Source organism: Perca fluviatilis, chromosome 6, assembly GCF_010015445.1.
Source record: "Perca fluviatilis chromosome 6, GENO_Pfluv_1.0, whole genome shotgun sequence".
Classification (NCBI taxonomy): Eukaryota; Metazoa; Chordata; class Actinopteri; order Perciformes; family Percidae; genus Perca; species Perca fluviatilis.
The window spans coordinates 11,868,356-11,889,389 of record NC_053117.1 but is presented as its reverse complement, the minus strand read 5'-3'; the positions used below and the strand labels follow the sequence as shown (position 1 = coordinate 11,889,389).

The window sequence follows — 21,034 nt, the reverse complement described above, 5'->3', positions numbered from 1 at the left end:
CAACGGTGGAGCCCCGTATAAAAATGGCCAGTAGTCCGCCCACTGCCTTTCTTGCTCGTTGGTGATAGGAGCATGCTGCACTTCCGGGTTGTGACTGCTGTGGTTTGTCTGCTCGGGCGTCAGGTAAGGTGGCGGTTTGGCTGCCTCTGCACAAATTTTTGTTAATCATTCGCGGCCGTTATTTTACGATGTATCAAACGTTTGTAGATCTTCAGCTGGCAGGTTCATCCCCCCCCCCACCCTCGTCGAGGTAACACAGTAATGCAAAGCGAGTAGCACTGATAGCTGTCTGTGCACGTTGCATTCTTGGAGCGTCTTCCCTCTGGAGCGACTCAAACTCTGCTTGAACGGTATGTGGGCTAAATGCGGTAAGCGTTACCTTTTGGGTTTATTTGGAGTAAAATTTTGTTTTGTGTAAACACTAGGGATTGCACTGAAGCTGCCGGAGACTCTTGTTAGCCGCCGAGCATCTCAATCACCAGCTGTCTGTTTTGCCTACGCACGATTTTAATACAGACTACTATTTGAACTGCGGTCTGTTTTTGAGGCACACGATCCAAACATTCGCTGCCGCAGCTGTGGAGGCTTGCTGTGGGGCCACTGAGCAACTACTGTCCGGCCACTGATGTGTGGGCCTCAGTTCTTAAGTGTATGAATGTAAGAAGGTATGAAGGGTTAGCCCCCCCTACATTAATAGAGTGGATTAAGTTGTTTATTTCTCTTTTTGTTATTTTGTTTTCAATTTAGTTAAAAGTTACGTTTGTTGGTTTTCTTTTCTTTCTACTATTGAGTTTATTTTTCTATTAGTAGCTTTTGAGTTTCTTTTGTTCTGTTCAAATTGTTTTGTTCTAATTATGATAATTAGTATTATTGGTATTGTTTTGATTTGACAAGTGTCTTTTGTTATTTTGAATTGATATCTTGTGTTAAGTTTCTTTCAGTTTGTTCTTTTCATTTTGATTTTGTACTCTATTGTTGGGGAGTGAACCCCGTTAATTGTGTGTGTGTGTGTGTTTCCCATTTCTTCCCCCATTTTTAGTTGCTGAGAGCTGAAGGTGGTGGTGTTGGTGTCCGGGTGGTGCTATCCCCTTTCCTGTGTGCTGTGTGTCTCCCCGTTTTCATTTGCTGTGTTCACTGTTTTTGTTTGCGTGTTCACAGGCACGCCCTGGTAGTTGTTCTGTGTACTATTGTATAGTTCAATAACTGTTAATGTGTTACGTTAACATACCGGACACCTACCGTATTCAGCCTGTTGTTCTGTGTGCTATTGTGTAGTTGACAGATGGCTGATTTTGGTCTTGGATTTTGTGAAATAAATTTCTAAATAAATGCGACTTATATATGTTTTTTTCCTCTTCGTGACGCATTTTTTGACTGATGCGACTTATACTCCGGAGCGACTTATAGTCCAGAAAATACGATATGTCCCAACCGGGTTGGCGCACCCCCAATCTCCACTTCAAAAAAAAACGCAACAAAGCTTTGTTTTATCGCCATATAAAGACTCATGTTTAATCATGCACAAATAACCAGAACACACATGACAATAACAACATCAACAAAGTTTCAATATAATGCAACAAAGCTACGCACAAGCTTCCACTTTTAAGAGGACGAGTGACAGACACAGGCTCAGTAACAGAAAGCACGGTTATTTTCAGCCGCGTAAAAGAAACATTGCAGCAATAGGCTCGGCCTATTAAATGGCCGTGGAGCTAGCATCATCATCATCATAACACAACGTTTATGGAAATTAGAACGACAGTACATTGAATTAAATTGCAATGAAGTTACAAACGATCCACAACATTAAAGAGAATAGGCTCCGAAATAGATAAAATAAATAAAAACGAGGATCAATCTGAAACTTTTGAAGTGGGACAATAAAATTTGCCTACACACAATCCACAACATAATTAAGTAACAAAGAGCATAGGCTCAAACATAAAATAAATTAAAAGAGGATCCATCTGGAACTTTTCAAGTGCAGCGCAAAAGTTGCTCAGCCTGCAGCGAGAGAGAGAGAGAGGGAGGGAGACGGGGAGGAGGATGTGTTAGTATTCCCAGTAGGCCTATATGTGTAGCAATAATATAAAATACTTACCCATATTAATGCGACGGGTGGGCTTGCATCTTGGCACAAAGCTCTCCGAAGTTTGGCGCAATGGAAGACGGTTTAAGCCTCAATTCCTTCTCAACAGCATCCAGTCTTTGCCGATGTTTAGTTTTAACTGCTGCCATAGCAGAAAAACCAGCCTCGCAGAGATAAGTTTTGGCGAAGGGCATCAAAACTCTCAAAGGCTTGCTTTGCCAAGACTGTGTATGATGTCAGTGACTCGGTCCTAAAATCCACAAGTGGCTTTCGTTTGAACTGTAACTGCAGTGCTCCATCAGATGACAGCTCGATCAGCTGCTCCTGCTCGTGAAATGACAGCTGTGGGACGGGCAGGGAAACTTCAAATGGATTGCGAATCCAAGCGCGAGATGTGTTCCATAGGTGGGAAGTGTTTCCGTAGCTGCTCGGCGAGTTGGTTGAGGTGTTCAATTATGAGACTTTTTACATGCTCACCCAGGTCCTCATCATTTTCCCCCAAGAACTCATGAAGCGTAGAGAAACACAGGTGTGTGTTCCCACTCACACAACTCGCCCAGAACCGTAGCTTCTTTATCATGGCCTCAATCCTGTCTTCAATCCTCATGTGTTGAACACAGTTACACTGACTCCCTGCAGACTTAGATTGAGTTCATTCAGAGCTGAGAAGATGTCCACTACATAGGCGAGCCTTTTCAGAAAATCTTCGTCATGCATACTGGAGGCCAAATGAAACGGATTCTCCTCAAAAAACTGCTGCAATTCAAAGAGCCTTGTCAGCACTTTGCCGCGGGACAGCCAACGCACCTCTGTGTGCAGCAGCAGTGATTTGTGTTCGCTGCCCATCTCATTAAATAACAGTGTGAATATTCGTGAATTTAGCGGACGAGCTTTAATGAAGTTCACCAGTTTGACTGCGTCGTTCAGCACTGCAAGTAGATCAGCTGGCATGTTTTTGGCTGCGAGGGCCTCTCTATGAATACTGCAGTGTAACCAGCTGATGGATGGGCAGACTCTCCTAATATGAGCTATAAGCCCCGTGTGTTTCCTCGTCATTGCGTTATGCTCGGCCCTTAACCGCATCGCGATTAACACGTTAATGCTGACAGCCCGAATTTGAAGTTTTTCCAAAAATGTTATTCTTTATATCATGGCCATTTGTAAGTAATCGTTAGAGTTCATAAGAGTACATCCATGAGATTTATAATACCAATACAGACCTTGAGTCTTGGCGTCCCCCTGTTCCAGATGGAAGTCATATCAAATGTGTCTATAAATGCTGCCTTTGCTGTGTTCTGATGATTATGGTTATGCACCAATACCGCCAGAAGTGCATTGATTGACTGTGAAGAAATATTAAACATATTATATTGTTTTTTGTGAAAAGGTGTTGATAGCTCTATAGCTGACATACAAATTAGCCTATACATGTAATTTCCAAAAATGTGCACAATGTTTAAATAAGATTATCTCACCTCACTTTCCAAACTCCATGTTGGGACCAGTCCTCTTAATGTCCCAATAAAATAATTTATAGGCCCCTATTTTTGAGAGCAGAACATGGGCATCCTGTCCTGCCCAAGAATAAAAAAAGTTGGGACTCTGTGTAAAATGTACATAGAAACAGAATGTGAGGACTCACCTGGAAACCCAATATTTAATTGAATAGAATTATTAATTTTCTGTGCTCATTTTGAAATGATGCCAGCAACACGTGGAAAAAAATGTTCGAACACACTGGCAACAAAAGACAACTGGCAAAAGATTAATAACATGATTGGGTATAAAAAAGTATGACAAAGGAAACCCCAAACTGTTGAACAGCTGAAATCCATATATTTCTCAGCAACAGCTTGATTGTACTGAAGTGCTGCTGATGTTGCAGCCAGTGGAACTGTTGGCTGCTGGGTGGCTGTGGTCTGCTGTGGGGCTGTGGTCTGGTGGGGGGCTGCGGCTGGTGGAGCAGCTGGCTGCTGTGGGGCTGCAGGTGTTTGGAGCAGCTGGATCCTGGGGGCTGTGGCTGGTGGAGCTGCTGGCTGCTGTGCCCCACAACAACTTGTTGTAGCAACCACTGGAGTGTTCCGTTTGGTTTTATCCCCCCAGTGTGGCACTCGGGGTGTTCCCTTATGTTGTGCTTGAGCTCTTCAATGTTTATTTTCAGTGTATCATCCTGCAGATCAGCAAAACAAAATTTGCCTCCAATCCCCCCCCCCCCCTTCCTTTGTTGGCTCCTAATTTTTTGCCTCCAAACACTGTCCCCGACTTGGAAGACTGGGGTTTTCTCACTGGGTTTTCCTTTGCTTTTGGTTTTTTCGTGTCCTTTGGCCAGGTTTTCTCGAACAAGGTCCATTAACTCTTGTTGTTGTTCTATGTCTTGGGCCATAACTTCTCCACTACACGTCCTCCACAGTGCTGCCAAGCTATAACCAAAATAACATTTCCATTAAACCCTTACATAAGTGTGTGTTATGCATGTATGTCATATACACATATAGAGAGATAGAGACAGAAAAAAGGATTGAAAAAATAAAATATATGATATACCAACCATGTAATGCTCAGGGACATGCAATGGATATCGAGCTGAACATGAGATAGTAGGGCGAAAATTTGGTTGTTGTTTGTTTTTGGTTCGGAGACCGAACATTACAGCATCCAGATAATCATCCCAAGTATCGGATGCTGACCCACCAGTTTATTCAGGGTCTGAGAATCAGACACGCATTATAAAGTACTAGAGACCCAGATTTGAGTAAAAGTACAAGTGCTCTATCAAAAAGTGACTTGAGTAGAAGTTGAAGTGCTCTTTAAGCACCACACTTAAGTGGAATTACTAAAGTAGTCAACATTTTTGTACTTAAGTATTGCAAGTAGTTTATTTTAAAATGTACAGCTCAAGTACTGAAAGTAAAGGTACAAGTATTGTTTTATGTAGTTATTAAAGAAAGCAGTCAAAAGTTTGAATAACATATTGTTCAAATGTTTAGCCTAAAGTAGGCCTGCACGATAATGGAAAAAAACGTACATTGCGATACTTTTTTTTCCTGCGATATATATTGCAATATGAAAAAAAATGACTAATAAAAAATAAAAACAATAAATCATTCTCGACTACTGGAGTGATTTTGTAGGGGAGTGCATCTACATAGAAAATAAAAATGAAAAAGGAACTTTTCTAATGTGAAGCATTCTTTGATGAACTTATAATACCACAGCAAGTAGCGCTGTGACTACTCTTCTGAAGTGATTTTGGAGAGGGACATTAGGTAGTTAAATACACTGGTTGACTGACATGACACCATTGTAGCCTATTTATATAATACTATCAATCCAGGCAAAAGTGAATGATATTAATAATGCATGCATATTGCTTCCTCTAAATTTTAGGTTGTGGTCGACTGCTTTGGTTGTTTGATCAATTGATCCTACATATAAATTGTGATTGGTGGTTGGCTGTGCATGCAGACCTGCATGTAAGGGACTAGCAACAAACTCTGTGTATCCAAGAACACTTCAGTCAGTGTAAATTGTGTTGTATCAGACACAGACTGCTGTTGTAGATTAGTGTTACGTTTCCAACGTCGCGGCTCAGAACGGTAACATTAGTTGGGACTTTTTAGTAAGCTACCTATATTAGCTTTAGCCTGGCTGGTAGCAGCTTTCTGTGGTGAAATGTCGGAGATGTTTAACGTTGTTGCATTAATCAGGTGATTTAGTTCGTCTTTGCAGCGAACATAAAAACACTGACTACTGTAGCTTCACTACCCATGGAAATGTGCATCACTGTGTCAGCGGCGGCTCGCTTACCGTCCTTTCTACACAGGAGAGCCTCACTTCCTATAACAAACCCTGTCGGAGTCCGACAGTCGGACTAATGTTCTGTTACATACACAAGCGTTGCCCACATGATCACCTGTCTTAAAGGGGAAGACTCGGCCGGTAACAATCATGTAAAAGCAAGGGGTAAGCCAGCCTCCGCAAAGCGCGCTTCTCGCGAGCACATTACAGTTGCTAAGAAGCCATCACCCCCGTTAGCAATCCATTGACTGCCATTCATTTTGATGTCACTTTGACGCGGAATAACTTTACATCTGAAGCCTTTAAAGACTTTATTTGTCTATTGTTTATTTCTAAAGAAACAAGACAATGTATCAAAGGCTCCATTACCTTGTATCTCATGTTATCAGAGCTGCCAACTTTTCAAAAACCCCTTGGAGTGAGATTTATTGGGGCCAACCAAAATTTTGCACGCATACAAAGCAATTTTTTGGGTTAGGGTTACAGCAAAACACACACACACACACACACACACACACACACACACACACACACACACACACACACACACACAGACAGTTCTCAGTGTAGGGACCAGGGTCCCAAAGTTAAATTAGCATTGGTCTACCAAAGGGATCTACTAGAACCACTGAAATTCTAAAGAATGAGAACCACTGATTTACATAAATTCTAATCAAAACTAAATAAATAGAAATAACCATTTTTTGGACACCAGGGGGACTGGTGGCCAAAGACCAAACCTAATTAGATTAGGCAGTGAGGGAAATTAATTCTTCAATCAAGGCCTTTCTCCACCACAAGGTCCAGCAGAAAATAGACTGAAAAATACCAACAGCAAGACAAAAGACAAACCATGGCTCATTTTGTGCATGTGTTATATCACAGCCTTTCTCAAACTTTTTTTTTGTGCCAAGGCCCAGTAATGTTTGGCCCTCCTCCTCTGTGCCCCACTTACTGTATGTAATTTTTGGGGAAAAGAAAGACTATTTGTTCATTTTATGAAACATTTAATTAATTATTTACAGTTACATTTAGAGATGCACAGAGAAGCACAATAGTGTCCCAAAGTTTCCCAGTATCTGCCCCCCTGGTGAGCTGGCACAAACATCTGGACCAGTCACAGCTAGCCGGCACAACCCAGTGGCATAGGTTTTGGTTCCAATTTTGAGCATTAAACACCTTTTTCTACCCCTTTCTACATCAATTTATGCTGGAAACAATTGAAAATATAGAAAAATAAGGCCCTCAGGCATTCTGTATTACTTTTAACTATTCTCTTGTAGATAAACTTTTTCTAATGTAACATCTCTGCTGAGTCAACACACATGTAGGCCATACCTGTCAAGTTTTGGATTTGAAAATAAGGGAAATTTTTGCTATGGGGAATGCATAGTTAAGCCTTCATATGTTTTGGCAGCGCACCGTCTCTGTCGTAGCGTCCATCATCCGTCTCTGTTTTTTTTTCTTCTTTTTTTCCCCCGCGTTGTCACTCATCATCTGACCTCACACACTAACCTCGCGACAACTGACACCTACAGTACCTGTAGTAGGCTACTGCAGGTGGCAGTTATCGCGAGGCTAGTGACAGAGCTCAGATTGGGAATGTTTTTTTTTTTTTTAACTCCGCTCGGGCCCGGGGTATTATTATTTTTTAATAACGCAGGTTAAAATACGGAGATTTTACGGAGAAAATACCAGGTAGGAGGGGGGGGAGAAGAAGGGTAAAATACGGGACTTTCCGGCCAAAACACCCGACCGCGAGAGCAAGAAGTAGTCTAGAAGACGTCTAAAGACATCATTCTTAGACGTCCAGAAGACGTCCTCACAGGAGCCAGAATGAAAGTTTTTTACGCGTCTTTTCTGGACGTTGTATAGACGTAAATTTAAAGACGTACTAAAGACGTCATTCTTAGACATCCAAAAAACGTCTTTTCTGGACGGCGTTGTATAGACGTAAATTAAAGACGTTCTTCGGAACGTAGTTGTTAGACATCCAGAAGACGTCCTCACAGGAGCCAGAATGAAAGTTTTTGAACGTCTTTTCTGGACGTTGTATAGACGTAAATTAAAGACGTTCTACGGACGTAGTTGTTAGACATCCAGAAGACGTTCTCACAGGAGCCAGAATGAAAGTTTCATTGACGTCTTTTCTGGACGTTGTATAGACGTAAATTAAAGAGGTTCTACGGGACGTAGTTGTTAGACATCCAGAAGACGTTCTCACAGGAGCCAGAATGAAAGTTTCATTGACGTCTTTTTAGGACATTATTTAGATGTCAAAAACGTGCTAAATATGTCATTTTTAGACTGCCAGAATAAAAGTTGTATTAGATGCGTTTTCTGTAGAAATGTCAAAGATGACTGTTAAGATTCTGTTAAGAAAGGCTTCTATTAACATGGAAATCCCATCTGGACATATTTGCAAGGATCAAAATAAAAAATAAAAATGTTTACTTCAAACAATGGCGTTAGGTGAGTTAGTTCTCACTGAGAAAAACCCAGTTACTCATTGTTAATGGTTGTGTGTCATGAAACTGCAGACAGACCATAGACCTAAATTATTTGAAAGAATATGGATTATATTGATTATTCAATTGAATAATTTTTTAGTTTATATAGTCTTGCATTTTTGTATCTTATCAATATAATTGTAATAAACTGCTTACCATTTTTCTCTAAACAAACTGATCACTTCAAGAAATCAACTATTTAAATTTCAAAATATATTTTTATTAGTAATATTTAGAAAAACTTAAAACCAGAACAGCAGTTTAAATTAAACCAACAACACACTAATACTTAAAACAAGAACAGCAAGTATAAATTAACACAATAACATAATAAAACTTAAAAGTCAGAACAGTAAAGTAAAATAAAAGTGCTATAAAATTTTGTAATATTAGCACAGTATATTTATTTATTTATAACCACCACCCCCTACTCTCCCAGGGGCATGTTTTAGGTGGTCCGATGCCGCCGACTTTATTTGGGCCTCTGTGGCAGCTGCGTCCCATTTCATGACAGCAGCTACAATCAAAGCAAAAAATCCTATGTAAAATAAATCAATTCAAATGCCACTGTTGTGGTTTAGCTTGCAGCATAGATACAGATTATGCTTAGATGAAAATTTGAGTAACATCAATTAAATGAAATAGATCACAAATTAAGTAAAATTACATCAAGCCTGATATTAAGCATTCCACACACATTTTTTTTAAATTACCATAATATAAAATCTTACCTTTTATTGCTGAAAACAATTTCTTGTCTTCGAGCCCAATTTTATCTTTTTTTCCCTTCCCTTTCAAATTAAACAGTGTCATTAGGTTGTTGGTGAAGAGCCTAATCCAATCCAAGACAAAAATAATATGCAATTATTCCACCACATGCAGAATTGTCTTAAAAAAAAAACAGTGATTTTGCATTGGCACAGCCACACTATTTTTACCTTCATCAAATTGCCTGAAAAAACACTATACAATATAACCATATCTCTACATACATTACACCTCTTAGCTGAGAAGGACATAGGGCTTCATAAATTAGCCAGCGTTAGCCTTAGGCTGGCTACACAAATTGGCTGCGTCGCATGAGCCTGGCGTTTCTTTGTGGCGGCTGCGTTGCATTTTTCTGTCTTTTGCACACCAGAAACGTGTCTGACGTCGCTGCTAGCCTTGTCTGTACACACCGTTTCCAATTGATTTACTACAGTAGTACACTTCATGTTAAACATAAAAATATACTGATTTGATTTGAAGACAACTTTGGAAGTATTGACTTTTATTCAAGTAAAAAGTATTGAATTTTTTATTACATTTATATCTGCATTTATGTCAAAACCTAGAGACTTTCAAACAACATGTTATCGCGTGAAAAATGGGCGCGTCGGTTCTATTTCTAGTATGCATGCGTTTTGGCGCGGGCATTCTGGGATTGGCGCCAGCCAAGCCACGGTGCCACTGCAAATTAGCCTTGGGAAGAAATTTCTTATGGTGTAACATACATGTTCAAAAGTTGTTTTAATTGCACACAACAAGAAAACTCAGATTGGACAGATAGTCTAGATAGCTGTATGGATTTACCCTGCAGAGATCTGAGGAGCAATTTACATAAATCGACAGAGTTTAAAGTTGTATTAATTTAATTATTAATTTTAAAGAAAGATAACAGAAATTTGGCCAAGAAGAGTGAAATCTGGTGGAATTTCCTCTCATGCCCTCTTTTGTCCGTGAGCCCATGTCTGTCTCTCCTTCTCTCCCCCTTAATCCTCCGGTTATTGTTGTTGGAAACCAGAAATAGGGCTTTTTTTATTCAACGTAGGGAATAAAACAGGGAAGTAAACCGCTGCATTTTATTTTAATGACCATCCGTTTAAATAAAAGTGCATATGTCATCTCTAAGGTGGCTTTGACTTACAAATGTAGCCATTTTCATAAAATATATAATATACAGTTTATCTTTTAGCACTATTTAGCTAAAAAACACCAAGATATAAAAACTATCCATATTGCCAAACCCTAGTGCACAGTCCTACTCTTTACTTAAACCAACAACTAAACCAAACTACCAAATGAAAACAGATTGCGGATCTGTTAAGTTAATAAGTAAATAAATACCTGTCCATCACTTTGTGCGTGCAGTCCTTTACATCTTTCCCACCCACTCTTGCCAGCTGACAAACCTATAATTAAAAAAACACATTCAAATATATTAATGGTAAAAAATTGAGAACATTTGGGTCCAGTTGTTTGCTGCCCTAAAAACATAACATGTAAACCATACAAAAATCATATGTATAATCATGAAATAATTGAAATATTTTAACTCAAATATAACATTTTTTTCCAAAACATTTTATCAGCGAGGTAAAACAAAAGCTGAAAGAATTTGCTGGATCGATATTGAAATGTATCAATATATAAGATCTCTGCTTTATTACTCTCTTGCATATATTTTCTGGCATAAAATGCGACTGCAGGGTGTGTCTCCTTACAACAAAATTAGCGCGCATAATCTTTTGGAACCATATCACCCTGACTGACTTGCAGCTTGGCAAAACAAAAACTCCTGCTGTTCGGATGTTGCCATTTCTGATATATTAACATTTCAACATTTTAATTAAAAGAAATATACTGCAGTTTGATCAGAAATACAAATTTTATTATGATAAGCAAAACTTAAGTTACCTAAGACATCACCTACCACTGCAGATGTGTGTGTATTGAAGTGAAAAGTGGAAAGTGAAGGGAGGTTGCGATATTGGCAGAGATGCCGATATTGGCATTCGTATATTGTCAACAGTTTTGTCCACTGTAGATCCTTTTTTATTTAGTTATATATTTTAATTTTTTGATGAGATAGTGTGGTACTACGTTTACCATATTACACTCATGTGTTGTAGATAAGGCAATACACAAGACAAACAAAACACATTTAATTCTACCATGTAGATTTTACAAATCTCCACTGAAAAAATTGTACATTATTTCACTTAGAGAATAAATGATATGCCAGTGCCACATTTACATTTTAAGTTAAGACTTCAGTACTTATGAATAAAATAAATAAAAATTTCAAATAAAAAATGACATCTTTTACTTGAACGTCTACCAATCCTCCACCACACACCATAATCATATCGGCTGATATATATCGGGCAGAAATAATCATATCGATGTTGTGCCGATACCGATGTTGTGCCGATAATATCGTGCATCCCTAGAAATAACACCTGTTTTCCGTTAGAACGTTCTGTGTTCCGCGATAGCCCCCTATTGGCATTAGTCAAGTCAAGTTAGTGCTGGGCGGTTTGACCAAAAATTTATATCACGTTTTTTTTTTTTATAATGATGACGGTTTTCCGGTTTATGACATTTTTTTATTTTATTTTCATGCATAGTCAAGTGTTCAATGCATTTTCTACTTGTTGAGAGGAATTACTGCAGTAAATTGACTTAGCATGGTCTATTTTACTGTCATTAGTGAATATTGTAGAATATTTCCACACTAGTAATAAAGGGTTTGCATGGCCCTGGAAAAATATGCTGTTGCTTACAAATAAGAGCCAGTCATGCTTCTAATGTAGTGAGGAATCAGAATGCAAAGACAATTCAGAACTTTAACTTTTCAAATTTCACTTCTTTTTTTTTTATTTTTTTTTTATAAAAACCAGTACAAAAAATAGAACAACTTGCAATACAGGTACATTACACAGTATTCAAGTAAATATAAAAAGGAAATATAAAACAAGTGACTTAGTGAAGTTACAATTTGCATTAATATTACATACACTATCACACACACACTCTCTCTCTCTCTTTCAATAAGTGTTTATGTTGAGAGGAATGGATTCCAAATGGCTGTTCTCTATCATTTTACATTCAAAGCTCTGGTTTTTGTGTTTAGCGTGAAAGCTCACGTGATTGCCACCAACTCGGGATAACTATCACGAATACGTTTGTTAAGGATAATCAATAGAATTGTAAGCTCATTAGAGGTTGAAAAATTCTTACCAAGGTTTCAAATTTAAATTTGTTTTATCCAGAAGAGAAGCCTCCTCCCTCTCGAACTCTTCCAAGGTGTTAATCTTTATGATCTCAATGCTAGATTTAGGCATGCTCCTCTGGAGTTGTTTGACCTCATCAGTGAGAGTCACCAGCTTTGTCAGCACTATTTTTTGGAATTCTGGCAATAATGACAAATTAAGAAAAAAAAAAATTACTCACTATAATCATGGTTCTCTGGTAACAGCAAGGCATTTCAGTAAAAGTGTGCTCTCTAGAAATCCCAGAAAAATGAATAACTATTCAATTTGTTACATAACACTATTTAACAGGTAAACTTTAACCCTGTATTTGACAAATCAGTTGTATTAAATAACAATTTTATTAAGAGATGGTTGTCATAAATGCCAAAGCATTAAAATGAAAACCTGAAGTCTGATTCACCAGTTACAAAGAGTATGTAATGTATACATAAGTAATTAGTCTGGGTGTTACATGAAAATATTCTTGTACTTACTCGCTTCTGACAGGGGGAATGTGGTTGGCACATCCCTATTATAACTGGACATTTCATGTGAAAGACCTAAGCAGGAAAGAAAAAAAGTGTGTGAAGCGATCAATATATTTAGAACACTTGCACAATGTGCCTCATTGAGTGATACAACCAATGACATTCACCATCTATGCAGACTGATCTCATGAAATAGCGTATGTATGACACGCCAATTCGTATTTCCATTTGTGGCGTGCTATTAACACGCATAATCGCTTTTTTGCGTGTTTATCAACGCCGTTTGTTGTCCATTGACTTAACGTTAAATGACTATAACAGGGTTTCTGCAGGTATCAGCAAATCTTATTTCATGCTTTTTCATGCCATTTTTCATGCCACTTTAAACTAATTTAATGCCCATGTTCAACTGCAGATACTTTCACACACAAATTGTAAGCATTTGACAATGCCAATTTTTTATATTTGAAAATCGAAATTTAACTGTCAGATGGCTCACAAGACGGTTTACAGTCATTAAACGCAACACAAAGTGCTTCACAAAATAAGAACACAGAAATACAAATATTTAAAACACTGTTCACTGAGCAGCTAGCGTCTCTGCCCAACGGATCTCAAAACAACATGCACCGATAATTAAAGGGGTGATAGAATGATTATATAGGGTATTTCACACTGTTCCTTATGGTCTCCTAATGGGGTATGTAACATTGGTTGGGCTGAAAATGGCCTGTTTGATATTTTACTGGCCCTTATGCATCCCTGTGTTTTGGCCCTATTTGTAACAAGAGCTTTTCTTCCAAATATGGTATTCTCATGAATATTTAGATGAGCTGCGCGATTGGTTGAGCGAATTTGCCACGCGCACACATTAGAGACGCGACTGATTGGTTGAGCGAATCCCCAATACACACACATTAGAGACCGCTGATTGGTTGAGCTGAATCCCCAATACACACACATTAGAGAAGCGACAGAATCTCATATTCCAGACACTGCAATGTTTCATTACCAAATTCACTTTCCTGACTTCTGAGACTTTTAAGCAGAGAAATCAACTATAGAAATCTCAAATATGGGCTGTTTTACAAAAATTGATGGCTAATTGCAAATTTGGTAAGACGGTCGGACTTTAGGAGCTCCACACAGTCTGACGAAAGCGGCAGTCTGCTGGGCGCCCCATACCCAGGGCAAAGTCACTCTTTGTGGAGACTACACTACCGCGCCCCGCGGCCGGCTGTCGGCATAACTATAATATATTTACGGTTTGAATTTCGTCACGCCACTTACATAAACATCATTCCCTAATGTCTTATAAAGCTAACCGTTGTGTCCGATTTGATTTTAAGGCATTTCTCTGAACGCGAGACGTCTTTGTAGGACTAGCAGCTGCTTGCTATATGTCCCATTCATTACAATGGGGAAATGCCGTAGCTAGCTAGCTACACTATCGGCATAACTAAATTATATTTACAGTTTGAATTTCGTCACGCCACTTATATAACATCATTCCCCAGTGTCTTATAAAGCTAACAGTTGTGTCCGATTTGATTTTTAGGCATTTTTATGAACGCGTCTTTGTAGGACGAGCAGTGCTTGCTATATGTCCCATTCATTACAATGGGGACATATCGCAGCTTGCTCACTTCTCGATAACTAAAGTATTTTTTACAGTTTGAATTTCGTACGGCCATGAATATTACAGGTTCCTCAAGGTCTTACAAAGCTTAGCTAACACTTGTCCGATTTCGGATTTCAATTGAATGTATTTTTGTGAATGTCAGAGTTAGGAGGAGGCTAGCTCTCATTGATGGATCCCCTCACCGCGGCTCTATCAATGAGACTCGCGGACAAGAGGTGTTTATTTCCCCGAATTTGTTTATTTAAATAATTCAAAACACATACCCATTATAAGATTAACTGGAACCTGCGGGCTGCGGTAAGAGATTGCGGGCGTAACAAGCTCGCTGATCGCTCTACTCACATACACGGGCATTTAGCTAAGCAGGAAGATTTTCCCATTTTTCCGTCATTTGAAATTTATTCCGTTCTTTGCCACGGCCCTCTCTCACATATACCGTAGACTCGACCGCGACGTTGCATTACTAGCATCCGGTGTCGCGACTTTGTGCACCAACCGTAAAAACAGCCAATACTGTCTGTGACCATTACGCTATACTTCTGATCAAAATTAGATTTAGATGTTTATATAATCAAAATAAATCGTAAAAACAAATAATTTTTTTATTCCATCAAGTTTACATAATTTTTAATGCCTTCGAACATCGAAGTTAATGCTTTTCATGCCATTTCATGCCTTAATTTTCACAAAATCTATTTAATTACTTTTCATGCTTTTTAATGACCCGCGGAAACCCTGTATAAATATATATGACCTACCCCAACCCCGTCCCTAAATCTAACCGGCCACTGGGGTTAAGAACATTTATTAATCTTTTCATACCATCTTAGGGAAAAAAAAATATCACTCCCCAGATATAGATATTCATTTTGTTCCGTTTCACGCTGAACTTTAATGGCTTTGACATACAGCGGACTCACTGTGACATTTAACGGCGTAGACTGACACGCGGAATAACATCTTACCACGCGGATAGCTCAAAAATGCGTATAGATAACACCCCAACTTGGCATGAAAGTGGCGTGTATGTTTATGCAAAGTCATGATGTCATGTTGATCTATGGACCTACCTTCCACAGCCTGGGACCTGTGTACACCTGAGAAACCCAAACTACCAACATTAGTTATCCAGTATGAATAGTATTATTCATGCTAATTTGATATTCAATAAGACAAGCCAAATGTAACTGGCAATACTCACGACTGCTTGAATTGTCCCGGCCCACAGACCTGGATGAACCTGTGCAACCCAAATGTAGCCATTATCAATAGTGCTAATTACCTATGCTAATTTAATATTCAATAAAACACTACTGTGCCTGGCTATACTTACAACTAATTGAACTGTCCCGCCCACAGACCTGGACCTGGGAATCTGTGGAACCCAAAACTGAAACATCAGTTTGTCATGACCAATTAGTAACCTGCATACTAATTTGATAATCTAAAAATGAAAAGTTAAACTCACCACAAGTTGACCTGTCCAAAGACCTGGGTGTGCCTAAGCAATGCAGAGCAGAAACATCAGTCATTCATTATCATTAGTCCTAGTGACCTGCCTGCAATATTCAGTAATGAAAGGCTATACTCACGACTAGTTGTCCTGTCACGGCCCGCAGACCTGGCTGTACCTAAGCAATGCAGAACAGAAACATCAGTCAGTCATTATCAAGTGTTAGTTACCGGCTGCCTGCTGATTTGATAATCTGGAAATTAAAAGTTAAACTCACGACTAGTTGTCCTGTCACGGCCTGCAGACCTGGGTGAACCTAAGCAATGCAGAGCAGAAACATCAGTCAGTCATGATCAACAGTCCAAGTGACCAGCCTGCAATATTCAACAATGAAAAGTTAAACTCACGACTAGTTGACCTGTCACGGCCCGCAGACCTGGGTGAACCTAAGCAATGCAGAACAGAAACATCAGTCAGTCATGATCAACATTGTTAGTAACCTGCATACTAATTTGATAATCTAAAAATGAAAAGTTAAACTCACCACTAGTTGACCTGTCCAAAGACCTGGGTGTGCCTTAGCAATGCAGAGCAGAAACATCAGTCATTCATTATCATTAGTCCTAGTGACCTGCCTGCAATATTCAGCAATGAAAGGCTATACTCACGACTAGTTGTCCTGTCACGGCCCGCAGACCTGGGTGTGCCTAAGCAATGCAGAGCAGAAACATCAGTCATTCATTATCATTAGTCCTAGTGACCTGCCTGCAATATTCAGCAATGAAAGGCTATACTCACGACTAGTTGACCTGTCACGGCCCGCAGACCTGGGTGAACCTAAGCAATGCAGAGCAGAAACATCAGTCAGTCATGATCAACAGTCCAAGTGACCAGCCTGCAATATTCAACAATGAAAGGCTATACTCACTTAATTAGTTGTCCTGTCACGGCCCGCAGACCTGGCTGTACCTAAGCAATGCAGAACAGAAACATCAGTCAGTCATTATCAAGTGTTAGTTACCGGCTGCCTGCTGATTTGATAATCTGGAAATTAAAAGTTAAACTCACGACTAGTTGTCCTGTCACGCCTGCAGACCTGGGTGAACCTAAGCAATGCAGAGCAGAAACATCAGTCAGTCATGATCAACAGTCCAAGTGACCAGCCTGCAATATTCAACAATGAAAGGTTATACTCACGACTAGTTGACCTGTCACGGCCGCAGACCTGGGTGAACCTAAGCAATGCAGAACAGAAACATCAGTCAGTCATGATCAACATTGTTAGTTACCTGCATACTAATTTGATAATCTAAAAATGAAAAGTTAAACTCACCACTAGTTGACCTGTCACGGCCCGCAGACCTGGGTGAACCTAAGCAATGCAGAACAGAAACATCAGTCAGTCATGATCAACATTGTTAGTTACCTGCATACTAATTTGATAATCTAAAAATGAAAAGTTAAACTCACCACTAGTTGACCTGTCCAAAGACCTGGGTGTGCCTAAGCAATGCAGAGCAGAAACATCAGTCATTCATTATCATTACTCCTAGTGACCTGCCTGCAATATTCAGCAATGAAAGGCTATACTCACGACTAGTTGTCCTGTCACGGCCCGCAGACCTGGCTGTACCTAAGCAATGCAGAACAGAAACATCAGTCAGTCATTATCAAGTGTTAGTTACCGGCTGCCTGCTGATTTGATAATCTGGAAATTAAAAGTTAAACTCACGACTAGTTGTCCTGTCACGGCCTGCAGACCTGGGTGAACCTAAGCAATGCAGAGCAGAAACATCAGTCAGTCATGATCAACAGTCCAAGTGACCAGCCTGCAATATTCAACAATGAAAGGCTATACTCACGACTAGTTGACCTGTCACGGCCCGCAGACCTGGGTGAACCTAAGCAATGCAGAACAGAAACATCAGTCAGTCATGATCAACATTGTTAGTTACCTGCATACTAATTTGATAATCTAAAAATGAAAAGTTAAACTCACCACTAGTTGACCTGTCACGGCCCGCAGACCTGGGTGAACCTAAGCAATGCAGAACAGAAACATCAGTCAGTCATGATCAACATTGTTAGTTACCTGCATACTAATTTGATAATCTAAAAATGAAAAGTTAAACTCACCACTAGTTGACCTGTCCAAAGACCTGGGTGTGCCTAAGCAATGCAGAGCAGAAACATCAGTCATTCATTATCATTAGTCCTAGTGACCTGCCTGCAATATTCAGCAATGAAAGGCTATACTCACGACTAGTTGTCCTGTCACGGCCCGCAGACCTGGCTGTAACTAAGCAATGCAGAACAGAAACATCAGTCAGTCATTATCAAGTGTTAGTTACCGGCCTCGCTGATTTGATAATCTGGAAATTAAAAGTTAAACTCACGACTTAGTTGTCCTGTCACGGCCTGCAGACCTGGGTGAACCTAAGCAATGCAGAGCAGAAACATCAGTCAGTCATGATCAACAGTCCAAGTGACCAGCCTGCAATATTCAACAATGAAAGGCTATACCTCAAACTAGTTGACCTGTCACGCCCGCAGACCTGGGTGAACCTAAGCAATGCAGAACAGAAACATCAGTCAGTCATGATCAACATTGTTAGTTACCTGCATACTAATTTGATAATCTAAAATGAAAAGTTAAACTCACCACTAGTTGACCTGTCACGGCCCGCAGACCTGGGTGAACCTAAGCAATGCAGAACAGAAACATCAGTCAGTCATGATCAACATTGTTAGTTACCTGCATACTAATTTGATAATCTAAAAATGAAAAGTTAAACTCACCACTAGTTGACCTGTCCAAAGACCTGGGTGTGCCTAAGCAATGCAGAGCAGAAACATCAGTCATTCATTACATTAGTCTAGTGACCTGCCTGCAATATTCAGCAATGAAAGGCTATACTCACGACTAGTTGTCCTGTCACGGCCCGCAGACCTGGCTGTACCTAAGCAATGCAGAACAGAAACATCAGTGTCATTATCAAGTGTTAGTTACCGCTGCCTGCTGATTTGATAATCTGGAAATTAAAAGTTAAACTCACGACTAGTTGTCCTGTCACGCCTGCAGACCTGGGTGAACCTAAGCAATGCAGAGCAGAAACATCAGTCAGTCTGATCAACAGTCCAAGTGACCAGCGCAATATTCAACAATGAAAGGCTATACTACGACTAGTTGACCTGTCACGGCCCGCAGACCTGGGTGAACCTAAGCAATGCAGAACAGAAACATCAGTCAGTCATGATCAACATTGTTAGTTACCTGCATACTAATTTGATAATCTAAAAATGAAAAGTTAAACTCACCACTAGTTGACCTGTCACGGCCTGCAGACCTGGCTGTACCTAAGCAATGCAGAGCAGAAACAAACATTAGTGATTCTTTATCAACAGTCCAAATGACCAGCCTGCAATATTCAGCAATGAAACGTTATACTCACGACCAGTTGACCTGTCACGGCCCGCAGACCTGGGTGAACCTAAACAAACCAAATCGAAAATGTCAGTCAGTCATGATAGGAAGAAGTAGATGATAGAAGTAGTAGGGCTGCACAATTAATCACATTTTAATTAAAATGGCAAAATTTGTTAAAGGCAAAATATGTGTCATACATTCTAAAATAAAGGTATTGTGGTTCTGCAGAGACATCCTTGCCTACAAATAGTATCCTACAGTCTAAAAAATAATCTTTGTTTGGTACAGATCCTCTCAAAAAAAAGAAATATTTTTAATATTTAATTTTATATATATATATATATATATATATATATATTTTTACAATTAGCATAATGATACAAAAATGATCATTCCCTCAAATATCATAAATCATATCACAGTTGCAATATCAGTAAAATTAATTGCAATTAGATATTTTCCTAATATCGTGTGATCACAGTAGTGATTACTTGCATGTTGATTTGGTATTCTAAAAATAAAAATTAAACTTTGGAACGAATTGTTAAATTAAAATATAATTTGAATAGTAAAAAAAAAAATATTATTTGATTACTAAAATCACAAAATGCTCGATATTTGATGAACAATTGGCTTTATAAACAGACACTACTTCCTGAACTTCAGCCTGCTCCTTTGTTTCCTGTTTGCCATTATTGGACAAACTGATGAATCCAGGTATGCTTGGCCTATGTAGTCACAGCAACACTAATCAGACACACCTGGATTAATCAGTTTGTCCTATAATGTCAGACAGGAAACAAAAGAGCTGCGTGAAGCTCAGGAAGTAGTTCAACTGTGCATAAAACCAATTCAAGTAAATTCAAGTTAGCGAGAGTGGCGAAATATAAGGCAATGTGAGGTTTTTAGTTTACTGAGCTAATGTTATGTATCATGTAATGTTAGTGACAGGGTCCGGCTGGGATTTCGGAAGGATGGGTAATAGATTTAACATTAAGTTTAAAATTGTCATCCACCAAGCCAAAATGCTTATGTTATCATTATCATTAGACAGCCAATTATGTTTGTTTCCAAATTATTCTAATGTTTCATTACAGTGTTGATAATGCATAATAGTGAAGTACAGGCTTCATTTGAGCATTAAATATTTGAATATTAAAAGAAAAATGAAATTTGAATAGTATTAAATGGGAAGATTGACAGCTCTACTCACCACTATTTGATCTGTTGACGCCCACTGACAACAAAGACAGATAGTTTAATACAAATACTTAACTTAAAATTTGAATCTGGTTAAAATGCGCATGGTCATCTTAGTAACAACTCACCATTCTTTAACTTGATTGGTGGAGTGGAAATACTGGAATTATTGGACTGGAATCTTAGTAAATAAGGGGTATAGCAAAATTAACAGACAATGCACAGGCAATGAAAGTACCACGTAACTGAACGTATAAACCAAAGGTATCCGGTCTGGATCGACTTCAGTTTCTAGTGTGAAAGCATTTGTTTTGGATGGTTAGGACTTCGGACCATTTGCAAGAAGTTTTGATTCCCCAGTAACCAAGCGAGAGAGCCTTAATATGAACAAAATGAGCTGCCCGTGAG

The 21,034-nt window shown here is 39.1% G+C and overlaps 2 long non-coding RNA genes across 2 annotated transcripts; both read right to left on the bottom strand.

Annotated features, from left to right (window-relative positions):
* Positions 1-8,620: 8,620 nt before the first annotated feature.
* LOC120560077 lies at positions 8,621-12,417 on the bottom strand. Its single transcript, XR_005639417.1, has 4 exons — positions 12,403-12,417; positions 10,507-10,571; positions 9,132-9,232; positions 8,621-8,917 (listed from the first exon to the last, which is right to left on the bottom strand). It is a non-coding gene; the product is annotated as an uncharacterized LOC120560077 (long non-coding RNA).
* Positions 12,418-12,430: 13 nt separating this feature from the next.
* LOC120560076 lies at positions 12,431-15,898 on the bottom strand. The gene is made up of 5 exons (XR_005639416.1): positions 15,880-15,898; positions 15,748-15,786; positions 15,617-15,643; positions 12,911-12,976; positions 12,431-12,574 (listed from the first exon to the last, which is right to left on the bottom strand). It is a non-coding gene; the product is annotated as an uncharacterized LOC120560076 (long non-coding RNA).
* Between the last annotated feature and the right edge of the window lie 5,136 nt (positions 15,899-21,034).